Source organism: Ictidomys tridecemlineatus, chromosome 2, assembly GCF_052094955.1.
Source record: "Ictidomys tridecemlineatus isolate mIctTri1 chromosome 2, mIctTri1.hap1, whole genome shotgun sequence".
NCBI classification, from domain to species: domain Eukaryota; kingdom Metazoa; phylum Chordata; class Mammalia; order Rodentia; family Sciuridae; genus Ictidomys; species Ictidomys tridecemlineatus.
The window spans coordinates 28654602-28667545 of NC_135478.1; the positions used below are offsets into that span (position 1 = coordinate 28654602).

A 12944-nucleotide genomic window follows, 5' to 3' on the forward strand; every position below is an offset into this window, starting at 1 on the left:
TGTGGAACCAACCTAGATGCCCTTCAACATGGATAAAGAAAATGTGGCACATATAACAATGGACTATTACTCAGCCTTAAAGAAGAATTAAATTATAGCATTTGCAGATAAATGGATAGAACTAGAGAAAATCATGGAAGGTGAAATAAGCCAACCCGCCCCCCCTGCAAAATAAAAACCCAATGTTTTCTCTGATCAGTGGATGCTGTTCCATAGTGGGGCTGGGAGATAGGGAAGAATGAAGGAACTTTGGTTTGTGTAGAGGGAGTGAGGGGAAGGGTTAGGCTATGGAATGGGAAGGACGGTAGAAAGAGAGATATTATTACCCTATATACATATATGATTACACTACCGGAGTGACTCTGAACCATGTACAGCCAGAGGATTGAGAAGTTGTGCTCCATTTGCATACAATATGTCAAAATGCATTCTACTGTAAAATTAATAAATAAATTAATTAAAAATAAATAGATACCTTTGGGTCCAACTTTTGGTTCCTTGGAAGTCTAAATCCACATTTCCCCCCACCCCCACCCCCGCTCTCAAAAAAAAAAAAAAAAAGAACTGAGGATGTAGCTAAGTAGTAGAATGCTTGTTTAGCATGTATGAGGCCCTGGGTTCAATCCCAAGTACTATGGAAAAAACAAACAAACAAACAAACAAAAAAACCAATAACGAAAAAAAAAAAAATCCTCCTGAAGATTTCTTCAGGTTTCCAGGACCTTACTTCTGTTAGGTTTACAATTTACATGTCTTTCTAGTGTTTGAGTCTTTTCCATGAAACTCCATGCAGTAATGCCAGTATAATTTACAATTCAAAACACAGAATGATCCTACCTGGGAGGAATTACATCCTGCTAATTTTACAGATAAGCAAGGAAATAATGGTTCAGAGAAGTTAAGAAATTAGGCCAAGGCCAGATAGCCAGTAAACCAAGAAGAGAGGATTTGAATTCACTTCTGCCTGGTGCAAGGGAGGTTTGGTACAATGGTAGCTCCCAGTGACCTGCCCCTATTGGTGCTGATGCCCCTGTGTTCCTACCCCTGAATCTAGTCTATCCCTGTGACTTTCAAGAAATGCCCTTGAGTTCCAAGTTTAACTGGGAGTCCAGAGCTGCTTTGCGTGTGGGTTTTGTTTTTTTGTGGTGCTGAAGATTGAATTCAGGGCCTTGCACATACTAGGCAAGTGCTCTATCAGTGAGCTACATCCCTATTCCTTCCAGAGCTGCTTTGCAAGAAGGCAGACTATTCCACCAGAAGGACCTCACAGGGAGGGAAAGGAAACCACACAGAGACCTGGCATCTGATTGACAACTTAGGCTGAAGCCCAAGACACATGACCCCAGTGTAATCAGTCTCACTCTTTGCAGTCATTCTAAGGCATCAGATCTGTTGGACATTATACTCCAGCATACATTACTTAGAACGGAGATTGGGGATCTGTACCCTGTTCATATTCCTGCCCATGGAATTGTTGAAAATAATAAATTGATGGTTTTAGTTTTAAACCATCAAGTTTTGATGAAGCAGTAATATATATATATATATATATTAACAACAACAATAACCCACACACTATTGTTCTGTGACTGAGGAAAAAGAATAAATGATGAGTTTATAAAGTCCCTGAACAGGGGAGAAAGAAAGTGGGGGTCAGAGTGGGTTAAAGAGGATTGTTTGGGGTGGACTATAAGGGTAGAGAGAGGAAAAGAAAAAAGGAGTAAGTATACAGACCTCTAAGTAGGGTAGACAGGAAATAACAGAATTTTAAACCTTAGGCAAATACTTGTGCCAGGTAGCATTTCTGGCCCAGAGCAAATCTTTACAATATAATTAATACAAATAAATGGAAAAGAAAAGATAGAAAGTAGTCTGTTTTAAATAATTTGAACAAGAAGGTAAAAGACCAAGATGTTTCCAATGGCAATCTCTAGGTGGTGGGATTACAAAATAATGTTTTATTAGTTTTGTATTCTCTTCCAGTTTTCCTATATAATGAGTTTTTGGTTTTTTTTTGTACCAGGGATTGAACTCAGGGGCTCCGACCACTGAGAAACATCCCCAGCCCTATTTTGTATTTTATTTAGAGACAGGGTCTCACTGAGTTGCTTAGTGCCTCGATTTTGCTGAGGCTGGCTTTGAACTCATGATCTTCCTGCCTCAGCTTCCTGAGCTACTGGGATTACAAGTGTGCGCTACCACATCCAGCTCTACAATGAACTTTTTAATTTTTCAAGATTTTAATATTGAAATAAAACTGCATAGAATTTTAAAAGTCTTGGGCCGGGATTGTGGCTCAGTGGTAGAGCGCTCACCTAGCATGGGCGGGACCCAGGTTTGATCCTCAGCACCACATAAAAATTAAGGCATTGTGTTGTGTCCATCTACACCTAAAAAATAAATATTAAAAAAAAGAACCTTTAAAAAAAATAAAAGTCTCATGTATACAAATGGCACAAAAAATCTCTAATCCTCTGTCCACCTTTCCTCTCCTCATCTTGTACCCTACAGGTAACCACTTTCAACTATTTCTGGTTTTAGTTCTTTTTTAGTTAAGTACACATCTCTAAAAATGTGCTTATACTTCCATTACTTGTTTTTAAAAAATATCTTGAAGTTTGTCAATGGATATTTTATTTTATTTATTTATATGCAGTGCTGATGATCAAACCCAGGGCCTCACACATGCCAGGCAACACTCTACAACTCCAGCCCTCCATTACTTATTTTATAATCCTGAAGCATCTATTGATTCTCTGCTACAAAATTCTTATTATTTATTCAAAAATGTGTTTAACACCTACAACGTGCAGGCACTATTCAGGTACTAGTGAAAAGGTAGAGAATAATAAGAGTTCCTGCCATTTTAGAGGATATGTTTTAATAAAGGAAGATGACTGGTGGAAAACAAAGAAATAAATAAGCTAATGTCCAATAGTAAAAAGTACTATGAAGAAAATAAAATAGAGTTTAGGACAGAAGGATGGAGTGTATCACCCTAAAATTGGCTGTAACAGCATCTCCCATCTCATATGCTCATCTAGAATATTGCCACTTGTCTATCAAGAGATGGAGCTTAGTGGTAGGGATGTAGCTCTGTTGGTAGAGTGCTTGCCTCACATGTACAAGGCCCTGGGTTCGTTCGATCCCCAGCACAAAAGGGGAAAAGAAAAAAAAAAAAGATGTGGAGCTTATTTTCCTTACCCTTGTATTTGGGTGGTTTGATGACTTATTACTGTAACCAGTAGAACATGGCAGAAGCAATACTGTATGAACTCCAAGGCCAGGCCACAAAAGGCAATGGAGCTTTCCTTAGTGTTGAGAGCCACAGCCAAAGGGGCCCCAGCAAACTTCCAGCTGCCAGCAAACTTCAGACTGCCAGCTGATGATTGGCTCACAGCGGCCCCAGCAACATCTAGCTGATTGGCTCCTCTGCGGTGATGTTCATTGGGCTGTTTCCCTGCCCTTTCAGACCACGGAGCTGCTCATTGGGGGACTTCTTTGGCTCTGCCCACGCGACCCAGCCAATCGGCCTCAAGAGCAGGAGGATTGTGGGAGGTGGTGAGGCTTGTGTGGGTGAGAGGCTTGTGGAAGCCGGTGGTGGCAGTTGGGCTCTGAGGGTTTTTTCCTGAGGAGCTGTTTTGTTTGGCGTGTGTAGTTCTAAAAATAAAGTTAGTTTCTTTTGACAAGTGGCTCCTGAATTGTGCCCAGCCAGACTGCGGCACCTTAGTTGCTGGAATATTTGCCTCTTGAAACTTTCAGTGGCCACGTAAATGGTCCAGCTGCCCTGAGGCTGCAATGCTGTGTGGAAACTCAAACTAACACCTAAACAAACCATAGGAGAGGCCCTGAAACTACAAGAAGAGGTTCCCAGCCAGTCCCCAAGGGATCCAGCCCCATGCTGTTCCTCTCAGCCACCATCTGACAACTGAGACTTCAATGGTGAAAAGAGCCTGCCATACAAGGATCTGGAGATAACATGGTCCAAACATAGGAAACTGCAAGTAAAAATGACCTGACTTAGGAATGAACTTTGTGCTGGTCATGGTGGTGCACACTTGTAATCTCGGTGACTTCGGAGGCTAAAGTCAGAGAATTCAAGTTCACTCTAGTCTGAGCAACTTAGTGAGATCCTGTCACAAAATAAAATTAAAAGGGCTGTGGTAGAGGGGATGTAGCTCAGTGGTAGAGTGCTCCTGGGTTCAATCCCCAATACCACCAGAAAAAAAAAATGAACTTTACACCAATAGACAAGATAGACAAATACAGGAAAACCCAAAGCAGTTTCATTCATAATAGTCCCAAACCAGGAACAACCCAAATGTTCATCAACTGAAAAATGGATAAACTCTGATTTAGTCATACAATGGAAAAATCACATTGTAATAAAAAAATTAACTAACTATAATGCACCAATAAAAATACGGGAAAAAAAGAAATTGGGATATTACATTGATTAAAGAAAAAAAAAGAATGAACTGCTTGACGTAGTGGTGTATACTTGTAATTCCAGCAATTTGAGAGTCTGGGGAAGGAGGATTGCAAGTTCAAGGCCAGCCTGGGTAATTTAGAGAGAATCTGTTAAAAAAAAATGCTGAGGATGTAGCTGGGTGATACAGCAGCCCTGGGTTCAATTCTGTTCAATGAAAATAAACAACAAAATATTAACTACAAAGATGTGCAGCAATGTAAGTGAATTTCATTATGTTTGGTGAAAGGAGACAAACATACTAGTATAAACTTTTTAAAAAATTTGTTCCAATGGAATGCATTTCAACTCATTGTATACAAATGGAGCACAGTTTTTCATTTCTCTGGTTGTACATGAGGCAGAATCACACCATTCATGCAATCATACAGGTACAAAGGGGAATAATGTCCATCTGTAGTACATACTTTTAAATTTCACTTACCTGAAGATCAAGAACAGACAAAACAGATGGATGATGCAGAAGTCAGAACAGAAGCTACTTCTAAGAGGAAGTGGATTGATGAGAAAGAAGCACGAGGGAATTTTTTGGAGTGCTGGCAATGTTCTGCATCTCAGTCTGGGTGATGGTTGCCCTGATATACACACGTGTAAAAATTCATCAAGCTGTTTACTTAAGATTATGCAATGCATGCATATTATTGCATATATCCCATATCTCAATTAAAAAAAAACACAGAGAGTGTTCATTTGGTTTGGCTTTTCTATCTCCTCCCTGCACTGGTTGGTTATCTTTCAGCCTTCAATCATTTACTTACCTCTGTGCTTGTTCCCTCAACTTCTGACAGTACTCCTGATCCTACCAAAGACGAACACACAGTGCTGCTGAGCCTTCTTCCCCCTTTTCTCAAGCCCCCCTGCCCTCCTTTCAAGTTTTATCAGCTGTCCTTTGACTTTTCCATTTCTTAGGCTGATAATACATTTTATAGGTTGAAAAAATACATTTCTTAAGTTGATAAAAATAAATAAATACCCAGAAGGCTTCATTATGGTTACAAAACATTCATTCTGTTTTATAACCATAATGAAGCCTTCTGGGTATTTATTTATTTATTTTTTTCTGTATTAGTGATTGAAGTCAGGAGCTTTCTACCCCTGAACTACATCCCTAGCAGGGTCTTGCTAAGTTTCGAGGCTGCTCTTGAACTTGCGATCCTCCTGCCTCAGCCTCCTGAGTAGCTGGGGTTATAGGTGTGCACCATCATACTTGGCCTGGGTTTTGTTTTTAATTTATTCCTCAATATTAAAATTCAAAAAAATAGAGTCCACCTTATGACGATGATATAAATATTGCCCCTGACTAGACTCAAATGAAATGCCAAAACTATATTTCCTTGACAACAGGTCAAATGTCTCTTTATCACTTAAGCATATTTTTAGTATTCAAATAAAATTTTCCCTTTGTTTCTGCATCAGTCAGCTATTGAAGTGTAACAAATCACCCCCAATTTGGTGGTTTAAAACAAAAACAATCTGTTATCTCTCACCAGTCTAGAGTCAGCAGAGTAGTTCTGTGGCTCTAGGTCCGCTCCCATGTCTGCTGGACTGTGCTGAACACTGGCCAATCTCAGATTATCTTGTGGTAACTGGCTTAGTCTTCCTCTGCTGTTTTTCATATCATTCTAGCTTTTTTTTGCAGTACCAGGGATTGAACTCAGGGGTACTCAACCACTGAGTCACATCCCCAGCCCTATTTTGTATTTTATTTAGAGACAGTTCTCACTGAGTTGATTAGTGCCTCGCCATTGCTGAGGCTGGCTTTGAACTCGTGATCCTCCTGCCTCAGCCTCCTGAGCCACTGGGATTACAGGCATATGCCAGCCCATTTAACTCCTTCTAGCATGTTAACCAACATTTGTTCTCATGGGGGCAGCAAAGCTTTGAGAGAAAGTAGAAATTTTGCAAGCCTCTTTTTATGTTTTCCTAGTGCATAATTTGCCACTGCACTATTGGCTGAATGGAGTCTCTCGGCCAAATACAATTGAGGTGTTGGTGGGGAGTCTACCAAAGGGTGTGGAGACAGGGCTACCATTAATGCTATCAGTGTACTATACTTAAACTATCAAATTTTCAAAATTATACATTTTCTTTGTTTGATAGTTCTTGTACATTTATTATTTATTTCCTGGTGTTTCTAAGTGGCTTTTTTTTTTTTTTTTTGGCTGTTGAGAGAAGGAACACATACTTTCTTCACTACATGACTATTTATCCCTTTTTTTGCCCTGTTGTTTGGAATTTACTCCATGCTTCTTGAAAGCATTCTTTATTTAAAATATGTTTCTTCAGTTGTTGATAGACCTTTATTATATTTAATTATATGTTTTGCTGAGACTCAAACCCAGTGCCTCACACGTGCCAGGCAAGTATGCTATCGCTGAGCCCCAGCCCCAGCCCTTGAAAGCATTCTGTGAGAGCTCTCTTGGGGTCTTGAACTAGTGTGTCTGGGTTGCTTGAAGAGCTGACACCCTGTTGGGCGCGGTGGCACATGCGTATAATCCAGTGGCTCCAGAGCCTGAGGCAGGAGGATCGTGAGTTCAAAGCCAGCCTCAGTGAAACAAGGCGCTAAGCAACTCAGTGAGTGAGATCCTGTCTCTAAATAAAATACAAAATAGGCTGGGGATGTGGCTCAGTGGCTGAGTGCCCCTGGGTTCAATCTCCAGTGCCCCCACCCCCCTAAAAAAGAGCTGGTGCCCTAGAGTCCCATAGCACTCCCTGGGGAGAGCCACTGATTCCTTTGTGCCATATCTTCCTTCTATAGAAACTATAGGAGGCTAAACTTCCAGGACGTTTCAAGTCTCATGATAAGTTTGATCCCAGTACAGTTCTTGCTCCTTATTGGTGACCTGTTGTTTCTGACCTTTCTAGGAAGCTTTTAGAGCCAAGCCCCCTTAATCCATAATGTTCTGAAGTTTCATTTTGGCACCTTTAGATTTGGTTCTCCTTTTAGGAAAAAAAAAAATATTACACCAGGCACTCAGAAGATTCAAACTAAGGACTTTGGTCTTTGTAGGAAATGTTGTGTTCTGCATTTAATCATTTCCTTTCTTTGGTTTCCACATCATCTCTTCACTCTCCTATTATTTGGATGTCACCCCTCCTTGGGTGGATTTCAATGTTCATTCTCTTTTCTATTTCTTTGGTTTTGTTCCATTTTTTTTTGGAAGATTTCTTTCATTCTTTCCCCCATCTCTACTGAATTATTTATATCTGCCAGTATACTTTCAAAGATTTTTCTCGTGCTTTTATCTCATAAATGTAGCTGGGTGCTGCTAGGGAGGCTGAAGCAGGAGGATCCTGAATTTAAAGCCAACCTCAGCAACTTAGGAGGCCTTAGGTAATTAGTGAGACCCTGTCTCTAAATAAAAAGGGTTGGGGATATAGCTTGGTGCTTAAGTGCCTCTGTATTCAATTCCCAGTTTAAAAAAAAAAAAAAAAAGAGCCTGGGTAGATTTTTCAAAGTCATTGATGTTGATTTCCTCTCTCTGGTCTTTCTACTTGGCCTCTCTTTTAACTGGGAGTACTATTTATGTGGGCAGTGCTTAGTTATTATAGGACTGATTTAGAATAAACAAAAAGAGAATAGGCCTCGAAGTTTTCAAATCCTAACATTCCAGAATGGGGTAGGCTTCACCCCAGGACCTCTAGGCAGTTTAACTGGAAAAGGTCTATGGCAGATTGTCAAGGATATGATTTCCAATGAATCCCTCCTCCCTGTGTCCATGCTCCTTCTATAGCATGGCTTCAGAGCTCCTCCATCCAAAGATGAGGTCTAGTTTCTATAGCTCGTTGCTCTTAAGTTTGGTCTAGCTGTGTGACTTGCTTTGGCTAACTGAAGGCAGCAGAAGTGACATTCTGCAAATTCCAGGTCCCCAGAGACCTTGTAGCTTCCACCTTCCCCCTCTTGGAATGTTCTCACCTCAAGGCACAGATCCTGTGTGAGACCACTGATTGATGATAGACTTTGTGGAGAGGGGCAAGCTTCACAGCCAGCAGTAAAACCATCTTAGACCCTCACCAGAGGGAGCTTCCAGTGATTGCATAACAAACTCCAAGTAAGACCAGTAGGGCCACACAGCTGAGCCCAGCCAACCCAGAAAATGACAAGAAATAATAAATCCTTGTAATTTGACACTGTAAAAGTCTGCCATCACTTGTTTTGCAGTCATAGGCAATGGATACTAAGCGTTTTGAATTTTGTTTTTATTCTGATTGTCTATGTTCTGCATGGGTAAAGCAGGTGTGAAGGAGAGAACTGATGCAGCAGTTTTGAAAGCAGAGATTCAACTCACCCCTGTTTCTTGTCCTCGCTCCAGGCTTCTGCACCAGACATTTGTTAGCCTTGAATCTTTCTTGGTAAGGCAGACTGCTGGTGACCTAACCCAACAGCCATTCTGTCTCTTCCCCACTTAGTAAAACAACTCTGATTTTAGCAATGTATCCAACAAAAATAGTCTATTTCTAAGCTTCTTTTGTAGCTAGGGGATAGCACATGAAAAACTTTGAGAGAATGAGAACTAAATGGAAGGGTTCTGTGAGATTTCCACAGAGACTACTTAAATAGAATTGACTCACAAGCTGAGGGGTCTCAGCAGAACCCTGACACTGTCTGCAAAATCCACCCTATACCTGGGAGTTCAAGTCTTTGTTCAACAAATAAAAAAGGAAATGAGGCAAACTTGTGCTCAATTAGGCAAGTGCTTTCTTGGGCCAGGTACAGTGGTGCATACCTGTAATCCCAGTGACTCAGAGGTGTAGGCAGGAGGATCACAAGTTCAAGGCTGACCTTGGCAACTTAGTGAAACCCTGTCTCAAAATAAAAAATAAGGGGTTAGGGTCATAGCTTAGTGGTAGAGTGCTTGCCTAGCATGTGTGAGGCACTGGGTTTGATCCTCAGTACCTCATGTAAATAAAATAAAGGTCCACTGACAACTAAAAAATATATTAAATATAAAAATAAAAAGGGCTAGATGTGTAGCTCAGTGGTAGAGTACCTCTGGGGTCAGTCCCAGCATTGCAAACACACAAGCGTGCATACATGCCAAAAAAAAAAAAAAAGTGCTTTTGTTACCTTTTGCCCTGTGGGTTTTATTGAAGCACGTGGTTCCTCCCAATGTGGGAAGAGATAGTCTGTCTTATGTGTTGTCAGCTGATAAGGAAGGAGGTACATTTTCAGGCTCCCTTCTGGCTGGGTAGCTGGCTGTCTGGCCAGTCTATCTTCTGTGTCATGATGTAATTTAATTTCTAAAAACAACCCAAGCCTGGAGTCCAATGGCCTGGCCAAGTCTAGTTCATTGGTTCTGCTCTCAGAGAGCCCTGTCCAGGGCTTTCACGTGTGCCCAGGAGAAGTGGTAGATAGTTGCCAAAACAGGCAAGTGACATAACCACTTTGAGATTCAGTTTTCTTATCTGAAAAACAAAGAGAATGTGGGAAGAGATCATCTCTGGGGCTTCTGCATGCTGGAGGATTCTAATCCTGTATGTTGACAGGCCTGGCCTACAACTCCAGTCAAGGAAAGCCATGTGTGTATGTCACAGACTTCCACTGAAGACCACTGGTAGAAGGAAGGTGTTATAACTAAGTCCCCAGACTTCAGGACTCATTGTCTTTTGACTCTTTTGACTCTCTTATCCCACATGTGAAAGTACCCCAACAAAATACCCAGATGTCAAATGCCCAGCACAGAGATATTCACCACAGTTAGTATAAATGAAAATTCATAGAAGAATTGCCAAATGGTTTGTGGCACATTCAGATAATGGAATAAGATTGAGGTGACAGGAATTTTTGAAAGAATTTCCAGTGACATACAGAATCATATAACCTACATATGCTACATGGAAAATAGGATATAAAACCATATATGTAGAAGGATCCCAACTGGCTCCAAAATATATGACTATATTATAAAAGACTTGAAATTTACATATTTAAAAATTTACCAATTTTGTTTACATATTTATAGAAGATCATAAAATGAAGTTCTAGCTTTTTTCCTTCTTTATCTTTTTCTGTACATGATAAGTTTTCTATAATTACCAGAAATATATATTATTTTAATAAACAGAAATTTTTTTTTAAAAAAGGCTTTTTGTTTTGTTTTGTTTTCCCAGAAGAAGAATTACAACAGTATTTGGGCCTTCTTATTTATCGGCAAATCTTTTGTGGGTGCCAGGTACTATGATGGATTTCCTCTATTCACTTGACTTGATTGCCAGGGCTACCATGTGTAATTATGATTGCTACCTGCATAGATAGTATATGATGGAGCCTGAGCCTTTGTTCTTTCCTGTGACTTTAAATGCTGCTGTCTCAGTTTTCAACTGAGTGTCAATGGTGTCATCTTCTGCCCAGACTTGTGCTGACTCTACAGAAAGGGATGACCTCATTTACTCTGAGTAGAGTTGGAGTTGGGGGATGGGAATTGCGAATGGTAAAGGTTTCAGTTCCAAATGGCTTTTGCTCCACAGTCAATAGCAAATAGCTATTTCTGTTGCTTTACTTACAGTCAAATACTACCTGCAAGGCAGAAATGGTCTTTCAAAAGACCCTACCAGTTGGTGCAATGGTGTACGCCTGTAATCCCAGACTGAGGCTGAAGCAGTTTGTTTATGAACCTGAGTGTGACCCTTGTGGTGCATGCTGTCACTGCCTCACTGAGGACCTCCTAAGTCTTTTTTATCTTTCTCTGACCTTGGTGTGGTGGTGGTTTAATTCACTCCAGAGTAGGCCAGAAGTGTAGATAGTTAATGGCCCAAGAGCAACCCTCAATCACTGAGATGTGAGTTGGTGTGTTAATACCCCAACTCTCTTGCCCTCTGTTGAACAATTTTCTTTTAATATGGGGTTTTTATTTTAGTTATTCATGACAGTAGAATCCTTTTTGACATAATTATAAAAGCATGGAATATATCTTGTTTTAATTCAGTCCCAAGTACCTCTCCTTCTCCTTCCCTTCCTGTACCTCCTGCTCCCTTCCCTCTATTGATCTTTCTGCCACTTACCCATAGTCATTTTTAAAAAATTAATTTCTTTCGGATGTACACTATGATGAGATTCACTGTGGTATATTTGTGTGTGTGTGTGTGTGTGTGTGTGTGTGTGTGTGTGTGTGTGTGTATATATATATATATATATATATATATATATATATGAAAGTTATGTCAAAGTCATTCCACTATCTTTCCTTTTCTTATCCTTTCTCCCTTCCCTTCATTCCCCTTTGTCTACTCCACTGAACTTCTATTTTCTATTCTTCATGCACCCCTCTTTTTGTGTGTTAGCTTCCACATATCAGAGAAATCATTCGACCTTTGATTTTTTGAAATTGGCTTATTTCACTTTGCATGATAGTCTCCAGATCCATCCATTTACCAGGAAAAGTCATTCTTTCTTATGGCTGAGTACTATTCCATTGTGTATATATACCACATTTTCTTTATCCACTCATTTCTTGAAGGGCATCTAGGTTGGTTTCATAGCTTAGCTATTGTGAATTGAGCTGCTATAATCACTGATGTGGCTGCGTCACTGTAGTATGCTGATTTTAAATCCTTTGGGTATATACCAAGGAGTGGGATAACTGGCTCCAATGGTGTTTCCATTCCATTTTTTTTTTCTTGAGGAATCTCCATACTGCTTTCCATAGTGGTTGCACCAATTTTCAGTCCCACCAACAATGTATGAGTGTACCCTTTTCCTCTCTGTGGGTCAATAATAAGTGTATCTTATTCACTCTCTTGCTGTGGTGCTGAATAAACCACTTACACCAAAATCCTTGCCTCAGAATATTTTTTGGGTGGTAATACAAACTAAGAAGATCCCATTTGCTTGTATTTGGTGATGCTCTGGGGCCTTTGGAATGAAGGACGTTACCTTTATCTCCAAAACCAAGGTAGAATTAGGGATATTAATTTTATCTTAACACAAAAGTGATGAAGTAGGACAATGCCCTATAATATTCTAATGGTTTAAAACTCTCTGAGTTGAGTGTGTTTAGCTCCAGTTAAAACCCTTGGTAGAAATAAGCAATGAATCATTTCCTATTACTACAAAGAAAGGACTCATTCTGGACACTGGCTGGAAAAGAAAAGATAACCCACTTCATTTCCCAAAAGGGTTGAAGACATTTCTCTCCTAGGCAGGCAAGAGCTTTTACATTATTGTGCCCTAAAAATAACAGTCTCCCTTTTATGGGTTATAAAAGCTGAAATGGTGTGTTATTTTCATCCTCCTCCAGAGAAGCTTCTCAGGAACTGTGAATGTGAGCAGAGATTATGCAACTACTTGGTGCCATCTTCGCCTTGGCAACACAAACCATTGTTCTCCTGCAATGGGCGTTCAAGGTAATGCAAGGGGACATTTGAGGACATAATCAAGGAGGACAGGAAGCAGGTGAAGAGTGGGGAAAATAAGGAGGACTTGAAGTCTGGAAGGATGTTGGATGAACAAGTCTTG

At 40.2% G+C, this 12944-nt stretch overlaps 1 protein-coding gene and 1 long non-coding RNA gene across 2 annotated transcripts in view; one reads left to right on the forward strand and one right to left on the reverse strand.

Moving 5' to 3' along the window:
- The window catches only part of LOC144375049 (uncharacterized), a 79828-nt gene that overhangs the window by 47833 nt on the left and 19051 nt on the right, over positions 1–12944 (forward strand). The window lies entirely within an intron of this gene.
- LOC120891440 (uncharacterized) overlaps positions 1–12944 on the reverse strand; it is a 41023-nt gene that overhangs the window by 1065 nt on the left and 27014 nt on the right. The window contains exons 2-4 of the long non-coding RNA XR_013434375.1: positions 9558–9895; positions 9217–9292; positions 4914–5064 (exon numbers count right to left, since the gene is read on the reverse strand). This is a non-coding gene — a long non-coding RNA (uncharacterized LOC120891440). The remainder of the gene's footprint in view (positions 1–4913; positions 5065–9216; positions 9293–9557; positions 9896–12944) is intronic.